The following is a 15,677-nucleotide window of genomic DNA, read 5'->3' as shown; positions in this document are numbered from 1 at the left end:
AAAACTCACCAGTCCAGGTTCCTGATGTATGTTTGTAGGGCTCCCCTGGGACTGTCACGGCAGAACAGGTATTAGGTGGCGGCAGCTCCTGTCTGGAACTTATCCTTGGATATTAGGATTTTTTGCAGTCAGCTGCCCGCTCAGGGCCACAGGACCCTGAGCACAAAATCGGCTCTTTTCCCTGGGAAAGAAAACTCACCAGTCCAGGTTCCTGATGTCCGTTTTTAAAGCTCCCCTTTGACTCTCAGGGCAGCACAAGTATGAGGTGGGGGCAGCTTCTGTCTGGGACTTAACCTTCGATGTTTGGATTTTTTGCAGTCAGCTGCCTGCTCAGGGCCACAGGACCCGGAGCACAAACATCGGCAGTTTTCCCTAGGAAAGAACACTCACCAGTCCAGGTTCCTGATGTCAGTTTGTTGGGCTCTCCTGGGACTGTCAGGGCAGCACAAGTATGAGGTGGGGGCAGCTCCTGTCTGGGACTTATCCTTCGATGTTCGGATTTTTTGCAGTCAGCTTCCCTCTCAGGGCCACAGGACCCTGAGCACAAACATCGGCTCTTTTCCCTGGGAAAGAAAATTCACCATTCCAGGTTCCTGATGTCTGTTTGTAGGGCTCCCCTGGGACTGTCACGGCAGAACAGGTATTAGGTGGCGGCAGCTCCTGTCTGGGACTTATCCTTCGATATTAGGATTTTTTGCAGTCAGCTGCCCGCTCAGAGCCACAGGACACGGCGCACAAACATCGGCTCTTTTTCCTGGGAAAGAAAACTCACCAGTCCAGGTTCCTGATTTAAGTTTTTAAAGGTCCCCTTAGACTCTCAGGGCAGCAGAAGTATGAGGTGGGGGCTGCTCGTGTCTGGGACTTATCCTTCGATGTTCAGATTTTTTGCAGTAAGCTGCCTGCTCAGGGCCACAGGACTCGGAGCACAAAGTTCGGCTCTTTACCCTGGGAAAGAAAACTCACCAGTCCAGGTTCCTGATGTCAGTTTGTTGGGCTCCCCGGGGACTGACAGGGCAGCACAAGTATGAGGTGGGGGCAGCTCCTGTCTGGGACTTATCCTTCGATGTTCGGATTTTTTGCAGTTAGTGGCCCGCTCAGAGCCACAGGACCCTGAGCACAAAGTTCAGCTCTTTACCCTGGGAAAGAAAACTCACCAGTCCAGGTTCCTGATGTCAGTTAATAGGGCTCCCGCGGGACAGTCAGGGCAGCACAAATATGAGGTGGGGGCAGCTCCTGTCTGGGAATTATCTTTCGATGTTCCGATTTTTTGCAGTCAGCTGCCCGCTCAGGGCCACAGGACCCAGAGCACAAACATCGGCAGTTTTCCCTGGGAAAGAAAACTCACCAGTCCAGGTTTCTGATGTCAGTTTGTAGGGCTCCCCTGGGACTGTCAGGGCAGCAGAAGTATGAGGTGGGGGCAGCTCCTGTCTTGGACTTATCCTTCGATTTTCGGATTTTTTTCAGTCAGCCGCTTGCTAAGGGCCACAGGACTCGGCGCACAAAGATCGGTTCTTTTCCCTGGGAAAGAAAACTCACCAGTCCAGGTTCCTGATGTCAGTTTGTAGGGCTCCCCTGGGACTGTCAGGGCAGCACAAATATGAGGCGGGGGCAGCTCCTGTCTGGGACTTATCCTTCGATGTTCGGATTTTTTGCAGTTAGCTGCCCGCTCAGAGCCACAGGACCCTGGGCACAAACATCTGCTCTTTACCCTGGGAAAGAAAACTCACCAGTCCAAGTTCCTGATGTCAGTTTTTAAAGCTCCCCTGGGACTATCAGGGCAGCACAAGTATGAGGTGGGGGCAGCCCCTGTCTGAAACTTATCCTTCGATATTAGGATTTTTTGCAGTCAGCTGCCTGCTCATGGCAACAGGACCCTGAGCGCAAACATTGGCTCTTTTCCCTGGGCAAAGAACACTCACCAGTCCAGGTTCCTGATGTCAGTTTGTTGGGCTCCCCTGGGACTGTCAGAGCAGCACAAGTATGAGGTGGGGGCAGCTCCTGTCTTGGACTTATCCTTCGATGTTCGGATTTTTTGCAGTCAGCTGCCCGCTCAGAGCCACAGGACCCTGAGCACATAGTTCGGCTCTTTACCCTGGGAAAGAAAACTCACCAGCCCAGGTTCCTGATGTCAGTTTTTAAAGCTCCCCTGGGACTCTCAGGGCAGCACAAGTATGAGGTGGGGGCAGCTTCTGTCTGGGACTTATCCTTCGATGTTCAGATTTTTTGCAGTCAGCTGCCTGCTCAGAGCCACAGGACCCTGAGCACAAACATCGGCAGTTTTCCCTGGGAAAGAAAACTCACCAGTCCAGGTTCATGATGTCAGTTTGTAGGGCTCCCCTGGGACTGTCAGGGAAGCACAGGTATGAGGTGTGGGCAGCTCCTGTTTGGGACCTATCCTTCGATGTTCGGATTTTTTGCAGTTAGCTGCCTGCTCAGAGCCACAGGACCCTGAGAACAAAGTTCGGCTCTTTACCCTGGGAAAGAAAACTCACCAGTCCAGGTTCCGGATGTCAGTTTGTAGGGCTCCCCTGGGACTATCAGGGCAGCACAAGTATGAGGTGGGGGCAGCTCCTGTCTGAAACCTATCCTTCGATATTAGGATTTTTTGCAGTCAGCTGCCTGCTCATGGCAACAGGATTCTGAGCGCAAACATTGGCTCTTTTCCCTGGGAAAGAAAACTCACCAGTCCAGGTTCCTGATGTCAGTTTGTAGGGCTCCCCTTTGACTCTCAGGGCAGCAGAAGTATGAGGTGGGGGCGGCTCCTGTCTGGGACTTATCCTTCGATGTTCGGATTTTTTGCAGTCAGCTGCCCTCTCAGGGCCAAAGGACCCTGAGCACAAACATTGGCTATTTTCCCTGGGAAAGAAAACTCACCAGTCCAGGTTCCTGATGTCTGTTTGTAGGGCTCCCCTGGGACTGTCAGGGCAGTAAAGTATGAGGCGTGGGCAGCTCCTGTCTGGGACTTATTCTTCGATGTTCGGATTTTTTGCAGTCAGCTGCCCTCTCAGGGCCACAGGACCCTGAGAACAAACATCGGCTCTTTTCCCTGGGAAAGAAAACTCACCAGTCCAGGTTCCTGATGTCTTTTTGTAGGGCTCCCCGGGGACTGACAGGGCAGCACAAGTATGAGGTGGGGGCAGCTCCTGTCTGGGACTTATCCTTCGATATTAGGATTTTTTGCAGTCAGCTGCCCGCTCAGGGCCACAGGACCCGGAGCACAAACATCGGCAGTTTTCCCTGGGAAAGAAAACTCACCAGTCCAGGTTCATGATGTCAGTTTGTAGGGCTCCCCTTTGACTCTCAGGGCAGCAGAAGTATGAGGTGGGGGCGGCTCCTGTCTGGGACTTATCCTTCGATATTCCGATTTTTTGCTGTTAGCTGCCAGCTCAGGGCCACAGGACCCTGAGCACAAACATTGGCTCTTTTCCCTGGGAAAGAACACTCACCAGTCCAGGTTCCTGATGTCAGTTTGTAGGGCTCCCCGGGGACTGACAGGGCAGCACAAGTATGAGGTGGGGGCAGCTCCTGTCTGGGACTTATCCTTCGATATTAGGATTTTTTGCAGTCAGCTGCCCGCTCAGGGTCACAGGACTCAGAGCTCAAACATCGGCTCTTTTCCCTGGGAAAGAAAACTCACCAGTCCAGGTTCCTGATATCAGGTTTTAAAGCTCCCCTTTGACTCTCAGGGCAGCACAAGTATGAGGTGGGGGCAGCTTCTGTCTGGGACTTATCCTTCGATGTTCCGATTTTTTGAAGTCAGCTGCCTGCTCTGGGCCACAGGACACGGAGCACAAACATCGGCACTTTTCCTTGGGAAGGAAAACTCACCAGTCCAGGTTCATGATGTCAGTTTGTAGGGCTCCCCTTTGACTCTCAGGGCAGCAGAATTATAAGGTGAGGGCGGCTCCTGTCTGGGACTTATCCTTCGATGTTCAGATTTTTTGCAGTCAGCTGCCCTCTCAGGGCCACAGGACCCTGAGCACAAACATCGGCTATTTTCCCTGGGAAAGAAAACTCACCAGTCCAGGTTCCTGATGTCTGTTTGTAGGGCTCCCCTGGGACTGTCACGGCAGAACAGTTATTAGGTGGCGGCAGCTCCTGTCTGGGACTTAACCTTCGATAGTAGGATTTGTTGCAGTCAGCTGCCCGCTCAGGGCCAGAGGACCCTGAGCACAAACATCAGCTCTTTTTCCTGGGACAGAACACTCACCAGTCCAGGTTCCTGATGCCAGTTTGTAGGGCTCCCCTGGGACTGTCAGGGCAGCACAAGTATACGGTGGGGGCAGCTCCTGTCTGAGACTTATCCTTCGATGTTCAGATATTTTGCAGTGAGTTGCTCGCTCAGGGCCGTAAGACTTGGAGCGTAAACATCGGCTCCTTTCCATAGGAAAGAAAACTCACCAGTCCAGGTTTCTGATGTCAGTTTGTAGGGCTCCCCTGGGACTGTCAGGGCAGCACAAGGATGAGGTGGGGGCGGCCCCTGTCTTAAACTTATCCTTCGATGTTCGGATTTTTTGCAGTCAGATGCCCGCTCAGAGCCTCGGGACTCGGAGCAAAAACATCAGCTCTTTTCCCTGGGAAAGAAAACTCACCAGTCCAGGTTCCTGATGTCAGTTTGTAGGGCTCCCCTGGGACTGTCAGAACAGCACAAGTATGAGGTGGGGGCAGCACCTGTCTGGGACTTATCCTCTGATGCTCGGATTTTTTTCAGTCAGCTGCCCGCTCAGGGCAACAGGACTTGGAGCGGAAACATCGGTGGTTTTCCCTGTGAACGAAAACTCACAAGTCCAGGTTCTTGATGTCAGCTTGTAGGGCTCCCCTGGGACTGTCAGGGCAGCAAGAGTATGAGGTGGGGCCAGCTCCTGTTTTGGACTTATCCTTCGATATTGGGATTTTTTACAGTCCGGTGCCCGCTCAGGGCCACAGGACCCTGAGCACAAACATCGGCTCTTTTCCCTGGGAAAGAAAACTCACCAGTCCAGGTTCCTGATGTCAGTTTTTAAAGCTCCCCTGGGACTGTGAGGGCAGCACAAGTATGAAGTGGGGGCAGCTTCTGTCTGGGACTTATCCTTCGATGTTCAGATTTTTTGCAGTCAGCTGCCTGCTCAGGGCCACAGGACCCTGAGCACAAACATCGGCTCTTTTCCCTGGGAAAGAAAACTCGCCAGTCCAGGTTCCTGATGTCAGTTTTTTGGGCTCCCCTTTGGCTTTCAGGGCAGCAGAAGTATGAGGTGGGGGCAGCTCCTTTCTGGGACTTATCTTTCGATGTTCGGATTTTTTGCAGTCAGCTTCCTGCTCAGGGCCACAGGATCCTGAGCAGAAACATCGGCTCTTTTCCCTGGGAAAGAAAACTCACCAGTCCAGGTTCCTGATGTCTGTTTGTAGGGCTCCCCTGGGACTGTCAGAGCAGCACAAGTATGAGGCGGGGGCAGCTCCTGTCTGGGACTTATTCTGCGATGTTCGGATTTTTTGCAGTCAGCTGCCCTCTCAGGGCCACAGGACCCTGAGAACAAACATCGGCTCTTTTCCCTGGGAAAGAAAACTCACCAGTCCAGGTTCCTGATGTCTGTTTGTAGGGCTCCCCTGGGACTGTCACGACAGAACAGGTATTAGGTGGCGGCAGCTCCTGTCTGGGACTTATCCTTCGATATTCGGATTTTTTGCAGTCAGCTGCCCGCTCAGGCCCACAGGACCCTGAGCACAAACATTGGCTCTTTTCCCTGGGAAAGAAAACTCACCAGTCTAGGTTCCTGATGTCAGTTTTTAACGCTCCCCTTTGAATCTCAGGGCAGCAAAAGTATGAGGTGGGGACAGCTTCTGTCTGGGACTTATCCTTTGTTGTTTGGATTTTTTGCAGTCAGCTGCCTGCTCAGGGCCACAGGACCCTGAGCGCAAACATAGGCAGTTTTCCCTGGGAAAGAAAACTCACAAGTCCAGGTTCATGATGAAAGTTTGTAGGGCTCCCCTTTGACTCTCAGGGCAGCAGAAGTATGAGGTGGGGGCGGCTCCTTTCTGGGACTTATCTTTCGATGTTCGGATTTTTTGCAGTCAGCTTCCTGCTCAGGGCCACAGGACCCTGAGCACAAACATCGGCTATTTTCCCTGGGAAAGAAAACTCACCAGTCCAGGTTCCTGATGTCAGTTTTTAAAGGTCCCCTTTGACTCTCAGGGCAGCACAAGTATGAGGTGGGGGCAGTGTGAGAAACTACAGATTGAGATATTGTTTATTAAGATATACGTAAAGGTTAGACAATTGTGAGAAACTACAGATTGGGATAGTGTTTATTAAGATATATATAAAGGTTAGACAATTGTGAGAAACTACAGATTGGGATAGTGTTTATTAAGATATATGTAAAGGTTAGACAATTGTGAGAAACTACAGAGTGGGATATTGTTTATTAAGATATATGTAAAAGTTAGACAACTGTGAGAAGAAAAATACAGACTGAGGTATTGAGATAAAGTTAGACCACGGAGGTATGCAAACACCAAACGGACACAGCTGATACTAGATAAGATAACAAGCACTTCAACCGGAGACTGAAGATAAAGACCACAACAACCATTCACACTAGGGGACTGCTTAAACAAACACAAGATAACGACAGGAATTGACTTGCAAATTCCAGGGAGACAAAAGAAGAAATAGGAATAAAAGGAGACAGTTGGAGTGAAATCGGGGGAGCAGCCAAAGCTTCGAATTTTTGGAAGTTTTTGGATTTGCTGCCCCAGCGCTGTTACCTTTGTTCATATCCTACTTGCTGTAAATTAATAAAATTCTTAATTGGATTATGTTCCGTTGTGGCGCAAATTTATAACAATTTCTGGTGCCGTGACTCGGATAAGGAAGGGTGGGCTTTTGATCCTCCGGGGAAAGGCGCCCCGCGATATTTTCGCGGCCCCGTGATCAACAGCTTTCCTCAAAACCTTACCGACGAACCTAAAATCTAGGATAAGGAACAAAGGAAAAAAACCGGTAAAATCCCATAAAAATTCTGTGCACGGGAGTCCGGACGAAGACGCAGGACGCGTAAGTATATTGCGAAATTATTCGCAGAGCGAAACTGTTCGCGGCGAAATTGTTCGCGGGTTTGCCGTTCGGGCGGGATTGGGTTTCCTGGAATATAACGAATGAGAGGTTCGATATACTGAACCAAGCAAGTGTGGACTCTTAAGTACTGCGTTTTCCATCTCCCGAGAGGGACTGGGCCAGGAACAAGAGGAGCGAGTGAGTGTGTGTTTGTGGATATTCCAGAAGATGGGGGCGAAGGGCAGCAAGCCTTCGGCTCCCATGGGGGGGGTACCCTCTGTACCTAAGAATACCCCTCTGGCATATATCTTAGATAATTGGAAGTATTTCCCTGGAACCCTAGGGAAAGATAAGCAAAAAATGATAGAATATTGTACTAAGATATGGGGAGGGAAGAAGATTTCTAAGAATGTTATTTGGCCAGTCTATGGGTCAGAAGAAGATTGGGTAAGACAGCAATTAAACCTCTGGGTTAATAATAAAAAATCTTTTAACCCAGAGGAGAGTCTGTATGCGGAAGTGTGGCTAGAAAAGCCGGGGGCTAGACTTTATTCATTAAAAGAAACAAAAACTAAGCCCCAGAAAAAGAAGGAAGAGTTAGACGATATCCTTCTAACCCTCCCTCCTTACATTCCTCCTCCTGTTCCCGCAGCCCCTCCAGAGATCCCTAGAGCGCCCACTCCCCCACCAGAATCAGAAGGGTCCCCACCCCCTCCTAGACGTGTAACTAGAAGTCAAAGAGGGGCAGCTCAGATGTACCCCCTAAGGGAAGTACCTATGGGTGGACCTCAACCTGTGGTTGGATATATTTCTGTACCCTTAAATTCTGCCGACCTACGAGATTTTAAAAGAACCGAGATGGGAAACTTAATTGAGGACCCATTCGGAGTAGCAGAAAGATTAGATCAATTTTTGGGACCAAACCTTTATACTTGGGATGAGTTGCAATCTATCCTTGGTCAATTATTTACTACCGAGGAAAGAGATATGATTAGACGAGCAGGAATGAGACTGTGGGATGCTCAGCATGCCCAGGGACCTCGAGCAGATATTAAATGGCCACTCCAAAGACCTAATTGGAATAATCAGGATCCGGCTCATAGAACTCATATGCAGGACCTGAGAACTATAATAATTCAGGGAATTAGGGAAGCAGTACCCCGTGGGCAGAATATCAATAAAGCATTTAATGAAATGCAAAAGAAAGATGAGAGCCCTACTGAATGGCTGGAACGGCTGAGGAAAGCCCTTCAGCTGTACTCTGGAGTAAACCCAAACGATCCGGTAGGACAAGCGCTCCTCAAAACTCAGTTTGTGGCAAAATCATGGGAAGATATCAGAAAGAAGATTGAAAAGTTAGAAAACTGGCAGAATAGAGGGTTGGATGAATTAGTGAGGGAAGCTCAGAAAGTCTACGTAAGGCGGGAAGAAGAGAGCAGCAAGCGACAAGTAAGAATGATGGTAGCAGCAGTCAGAGAGGACCGCAAAGGGCGAACTGGTGAACATAGATCTGCTAGGATGAAACAAGGAAAAGTAGTAATAGAAAAGGAACAGAGATCTTGTTTTTACTGTGGAAAGAAGGGACATATAAAGAAGAATTGCAGAGAAAGGATCAGGGATGAGGAAAATTTGAAAACGGAATAGGAAAGTCAGGGGCTCTATATTTTAGGGGACCGGAGCCACCGTGAGCCCTTGATAAAATTAAAAATAGGTCCCCAGAGACAAGAGTTCACCTTTTTGGTAGACACTGGGGCTGAGAAATCAACTATTAAGCAAATACCTGAGGGATATGAAGTTTCCCCTGAAAAGGTACAAGTTATTGGGGCAAAAGGGGAACCCTTTAAGGTGAGAAAAATTAAAAATGTGACATTCGAAACTGAAAATAAATTTGGAGTGGGTGAACTCTTGCTCGTCCCTGAAGCAGAATTTAATCTGTTAGGACGAGATTTAATTGTTGAACTGCAATTAGAAATTAAAGTAAAAAATCAAGAATTGGCAGTATCCGCTTATCCTTTGACTGTGGATGATCAAAAACAAATTAACCCCAATGTTTGGTACTCTCCGGACACAATTGGTAGACTGGAAATGCCGCCAATTAAAATCCAAATTTCCGAACCCCACGTACCTGTGAGGGTAAGGCAATATCCCATATCCTTAGAAGGACGGAGAGGATTGAAGCCAGAAATTGATCGATTGTTGGCACAAGGAATCTTAGAGCCTTGTATGTCACCTTTTAACACCCCCATTTTGCCTGTAAAAAAACCTAATGGGAAATATCGGCTCGTACATGATCTAAGGGAAATAAACAAAAGAACTGTCACCCGGTTCCCTGTAGTAGCAAATCCATATACATTGCTAAGCAAACTAGGACCACATAATTCCTGGTATAGTGTAATTGATTTAAAGGATGCCTTTTGGGCCTGTCCGCTGGCAGAAGAATGCCGTAATTACTTTGCCTTTGAATGGGAAGACATAGAGACGGGCCGGAGACAGCAATTAAGATGGACCGTGCTCCCCCAAGGGTTCACTGAATCCCCTAATCTGTTTGGACAGGCCCTAGAAGAACTCTTAACAGAATATCAGGTACAAACGGGGAATGTGCTGTTACAATATGTAGATGATCTGCTCATAGCGGGGAATAATAAGGAGAATGTAAAGAAAGAAACCATTCGACTTTTAAACTTTCTTGCACAAAAGGGACTACGGGTATCACAAGAAAAGTTACAATTTGTGGAGGAAAAAGTGAAATATCTGGGACATTATCTGTTTAACGGCCAGAAAATATTAGACCCAGAGCGCATTAAAGGAATTCTGGAATTACCTATGCCTGTCACTAAGAGGCAAATTAGGCAGGTATTAGGACTATTTGGGTATTGTAGGCAATGGATAGAGAACTACAGTTCTAAAGTTAAATTCTTATATGAACAATTGCCTAAAGGAAAAATACCCAAGTGGACTCCTCAGGATCAAGAGCAGTTTGCCAGCCTCAAAAGGGAGCTAAGTCAAGCACCAGTTTTAAGCCTCCCAGATTTAAAAAGGCCCTTCCATTTATTTGTTAACATACACGAAGGAACGGCATTCGGAGTGTTAACTCAGGAATGGGCCGGACAAAGGAAACCGGTGGCATACCTATCAAAGCTGTTAGACCCTGTAAGCAGGGGTTGGCCAAGCTGTTTACAAATCATTGTTGCCGCTGCTCTGTTACTTGAAGAAACAAATCGCATTACTTTTAATGGAGAAGTTATCTTATATGCGCCTCATAACATCAGGGGAGTGCTGCAACAAAAGGCAGAGAAATGGCTTACAGATAGCCGATTACTAAAGTATGAGGGAATACTTATAGAATCCCCTAAACTATCTTTAAAAACTATTGGAGCAGTTAACCCCGCTGAATTTTTGTACCCAGGAGAAGGTAATGAACTATTGCACAATTGTTTTCAAACAATTGAACAACAAACACGCATTAGGTCAGACTTAGAGGAAGAAGAACTACAAAGTGGAGAAGTATTATTTATAGATGGGTCATCACGAATAGTGGAAGGTAAACGGTTGTCTGGATATGCCATTGTTAAGTGGGAAAAAGGAGAATTTAAGATAAGGGAATCAGGCCCCCTGAGTGCCAGCTGGTCAGCACAAGCTTGTGAGCTATATGCATTGTGGAAAGCATTAGTGTCGCTGAAGGGAAAGGATGGAACTATATATACAGACTCACGTTATGCGTTTGGAGTAGTACACACTTTTGGGAAAATATGGGAGGAAAGAGGATTCATTAACTCACAGGGAAAAGAGCTGGTACACCAGGAATTAATTCGTCGAGTTCTGGGGGCATTGAAAATGCCAAATAAAATAGCAGTTGTACATATAAAGGGACACCAGCGAGGTACAAGTTATCAGGTTAGGGGAAATAATGCAGCTGATACAGAAGCAAAACGAGTGGCAGGCAATTATAATATAATTCTGACTATGCAACAAGCACCAGTTAGTAAAAATTTGAGTTTTGAGTCTGCAGAAAAAGAAAAACTAGAACAAATGGGAGCTAAAGAACAGGATGGGAAATACATATTGCCAGATGGGAGAGAAGTCTTGCCGAAGGGCATAGCAATTGAAATATTTTCAAAAATACACAGCAAAACACACTGGGGAACTCAGGCATTAGTTGATCATTTCAATCAACAGTATGCCTGTATAGGTGTATATAATATAGCAAAGACAGTCACGGCAGCCTGCGAGACCTGTCAAAAGGTTAATCGAAAAAACATAAAACAGAGACCTCTTGGGGGACGTTCCCCAGCATACAGACCTTTCTCACATATACAAGTAGATTTTACTGAACTACCTAGGGTAGGGCGTTACAAATATTTATTAGTAATGGTGGATCACTTAACACATTATGTCGAGGCTTTTCCTACCTCCAGGGCAACCGCTAACCAAGTCACTAAAGTGTTACTTGAACATGTTATACCTCGATATGGAGTACCTGAAGTAATTGACTCCGACAGAGGAACGCACTTTGTGTCAAAAATTGTTAAAGATCTAACAGAAAGCTTGGGTATCAAGTGGGAATACCATACACCATGGCATCCACAAAGTTCAGGAAAAGTTGAAAGGATGAATGGAGAAATTAAAACTATTTTGACTAAACTAATGATAGAAACCAAATTATCATGGATTAAATGCCTACCTATGGCACTATTAATTCTCAGAACCAGACCCCGAGCAGATGTAGGAATATCAGCGTTTGAAATGGTGTATGGAATGTCCTACAGAATTGAAAGCCCACAAACAAATGTTTTAATTAGAGACCGTGTGATTAATGAATATGTTTCACAATTAGCAGAACATCGTAACCAGCTTTGGGAACATGGACTGATTGTGCAACGACCCCCGTTGGACTTAAAAATACACAAAGTTAAACCTGGGGATTGGATATTGATTAAAGTGTGGAAGGAAGAAACCCTAAAACCCAATTGGGAGGGACCTTATCTCGTTTTGTTGACAACAGAAACAGCTGTCCGGACTGCTGAGCGTGGATGGACTCATGCCAGCCGCATTAAAGGCCCAGTGACGAGACCCCACTGGAAAGTAATCAGTACTCCAGGTGACACCAAGATAACTCTAAAAAGATAACGAAATGATAAAGACTTTATTTGATTTTTTTGCTGCATTACCTTTTGGTATAAAGTGTGTATTGCTGTTTATATTTGCTATCGTTATTTCCTTTTTTATCTATTATATATGGAAGCGTACAACGTGTGCTGAAGGAAATTGTTAAGCATATGTAGTCACACAATAGTGAATATGAAAGATATGCTGATGTAAATAATGTATGTACTCTAGTTATACGAATTAGTTGTAATGATTTAAACTACAATTGTTTTCCATTTGCTTGTTTTAGGCATAAGGTATGCCGGGATAAATGGTGGACACGCTGTGAATGTGGATACTTTCAATATTATTATTACCATTCCAATGAACCTGTCCTCTTTGTGGCTGAAATCTTGGTTATAAAGTGTAGAAGGGAAGTACTAACTGTGTCTTGCTTTGCCCCATTAGTTCAAGCTGCAAAGTGGGAAGCCTATGTAAACAGGCAGAAAACCCAAACAGCTGTTCTCCTGAAGAATTCCCTTGCTGCCGAGAAGATGATGCACCCCGTGACTCGGAGCAGCCGAGTCGACGGGCGAGGCAGAAGAGGAACAGACTGTGGAGAAAAAAATCAGAACAATGGGATGCAAAAGCAGGAACAACAGAGCTTCCCCGGGATTGGTAAAAATTTACATAAATTGGTAAAATTGACAGACACCCTTTTTCCTGGTATACCGTTAGTCTTCATATTGATAATAACCCTGGCAGAAGGGGGAAACCCACATGAACCATTCAAGTGGGAACTAATATCTTGGGAAGGAACGAGAACAATAGCCACTTTTAGCGACATAGGTCCACCAGAGTTCATAGTAAAACTTTGTGATTTAGTACCAATACATTGTGGAAAGGGACCTCCATTTTATATATGCCCGGCTTCTGGACCGTCTTACTGTAATTATCCCGGACATTATTATTGTGGCTATTGGGGATGTGAAACAATAGCCTCGGGCTGGTCAGTAAAGGCCCCTGATAAATATATAAAAGCAACCTGGACTCCTAATGGATGTGTACCTGAGCAAACAGGTGTAGATCTTACAGGTCTGCGGGACATGGGTTATGTGGCTTCACGAGACAGGGAAGTCTGTACCCGCATCAAATTTCAAGTAATACAGCCCTTAGGAGACAAGTGGTTAGTAGGACTAACATGGGGAATACGTGTCTATGGAGGAATTCCTAAAGACGGGGGAGGGCATTTTCTCATAAGAAAAGTTAAAATACCACATGATCCACTCCCTGTTGGGCCGAATAAAGTATTGAATTCACCCATTTCCCCGACGAAAAAGATAGTCCCCGCAAGTGTTACAACCACTTGTCCAAACCCCTTATCGATAACAAATAGAACAGCTAATGACGTGGTGATTGGTAGGGATTCAGGTGTGCTGAAACCCAAAGACCCTTTATGGGATTTAATGCAAGCCTCTTATCGTGCCCTTAATGAAAGCAAACCAAATTTAACCAAGGAATGCTGGTTATGTTATAATGTTAGACCACCATATTTTGAGGCGATTGGAAAATCAGATAAGATTCAATGGTCCAGAGGTTCAAACCCACGAGAATGCCCATGGAATGACCAAAAAAACCATACGCAGGGAATTACTATTCAATTAGTAACAGGTCAAGGAAAATGTATTGGTACAGTGCCCAAAAATTATCAGCCTTTGTGCAACCAAACGACAATAATCACTACAAAAACCATAAATAAACACAAGAATAGAAAAGACAAATGGGCTATCCCGACACCAGGAGCTAAATGGGTTTGTTCAGACATCGGAATAACGCCTTGCCTATCCCTAAATCTGTTTGACCAATCTCAGTTCTGCGTACAGGTGATAATTGTTCCTCGTCTAATCTATCACACTTCTGAGGAAGTGTTACGCCACTTTGAAGGAGACCTGAATATACAAAAACGAGAACCAATTACAGTGGTAACCTTAGCTACACTGCTAATAGCGGGGGGAGTCGGAGCAGGTACAGGCATAGCCTCCCTAGTAAAAAGTCAGGAATTACAAAGTTTACAGACGGCTGTAGATGAAGATTTAGCAAAAATAGAACAATCTATCCAAAATTTAGCCACTTCAGTAAAGTCTTTATCGGAAGTAGTGCTGCAAAATAGAAGAGGGTTAGATTTATTATTCCTAAAAGAGGGGGGGTTATGCGTAGCGATAAATGAAGAATGCTGCTCTTTTGCTGACCATACGGGAGTAGTTCAGGACACTATGTCTGAACTCCGAAAAAGGTTAAATCAACGTAGAAAGGATCGGGAGGCGGGTAGGACATGGTATGAAAATTGGTTTAATGTTTCACCTTGGCTAACCACCTTGCTGTCTGCCTTAGCAGGACCGCTTATTATATTGATTCTGGGACTTATATTCGGGCCTTGTATATTACGCTGTATAGTACACGATATTAAAAAACGATTTGACATAGCTAAACTGCTAATTTTAACTACGAGGTCGGGGGAAAAATATAAAAATGCATCTATTAATGAGAAGGAAGATTGTTGCGAATGTGTTATACCACGAGGGGGCTACGCCTATTGTAATTGTGAAGTATTACCATGTGAGTGTAATGATAAATGTTGGGATTGTGGAAAAAGGTTTATTTACAGTGCCGAGAATGAAAGCAACGTCTAATAAACAATAATAGTATAAAAAGAAGAAGGGGGGAAATTGTGAGAAACTACAGATTGAGATATTGTTTATTAAGATATACGTAAAGGTTAGACAATTGTGAGAAACTACAGATTGGGATAGTGTTTATTAAGATATATATAAAGGTTAGACAATTGTGAGAAACTACAGATTGGGATAGTGTTTATTAAGATATATGTAAAGGTTAGACAATTGTGAGAAACTACAGAGTGGGATATTGTTTATTAAGATATATGTAAAAGTTAGACAACTGTGAGAAGAAAAATACAGACTGAGGTATTGAGATAAAGTTAGACCACGGAGGTATGCAAACACCAAACGGACACAGCTGATACTAGATAAGATAACAAGCACTTCAACCGGAGACTGAAGATAAAGACCACAACAACCATTCACACTAGGGGACTGCTTAAACAAACACAAGATAACGACAGGAATTGACTTGCAAATTCCAGGGAGACAAAAGAAGAAATAGGAATAAAAGGAGACAGTTGGAGTGAAATCGGGGGAGCAGCCAAAGCTTCGAATTTTTGGAAGTTTTTGGATTTGCTGCCCCAGCGCTGTTACCTTTGTTCATATCCTACTTGCTGTAAATTAATAAAATTCTTAATTGGATTATGTTCCGTTGTGGCGCAAATTTATAACAGGCAGCGTCTATCTGGGACTTATCCTTCGATGTTCAGATTTTTTGCAGTCAGCTGCCTGCTCAGGGCCAAAGGACCCTGAGCACAAACATTGGCTCTTTTCCCTGGGAAAGAAAACTCACCAGTTCAGGTTCCTGATGTCTGTTTGTAGGGCTCCCCTGGGACTGTCACGGCAGAAAAGGTATTAGGTGGCGGCAGCTCCTGTCT

The 15,677-nt window shown here is 45.6% G+C and overlaps 1 long non-coding RNA gene across 1 annotated transcript; it reads left to right on the top strand.

Moving 5' to 3' along the window:
• The first annotated feature begins 6,193 nt into the window (after nt 1–6,193).
• On the top strand, nt 6,194–15,441 carry LOC140682121 (uncharacterized). Its single transcript, XR_012053370.1, has 2 exons — nt 6,194–7,033; nt 11,868–15,441. It is a non-coding gene; the product is annotated as an uncharacterized lncRNA (long non-coding RNA).
• The last annotated feature ends 236 nt before the right edge of the window (nt 15,442–15,677 follow it).

This window comes from Taeniopygia guttata, chromosome W (genome assembly GCF_048771995.1).
Source record: "Taeniopygia guttata chromosome W, bTaeGut7.mat, whole genome shotgun sequence".
Taxonomy (NCBI): Eukaryota; Metazoa; Chordata; class Aves; order Passeriformes; family Estrildidae; genus Taeniopygia; species Taeniopygia guttata.
This window is presented reverse-complemented; position numbering and strand designations above follow the sequence as displayed.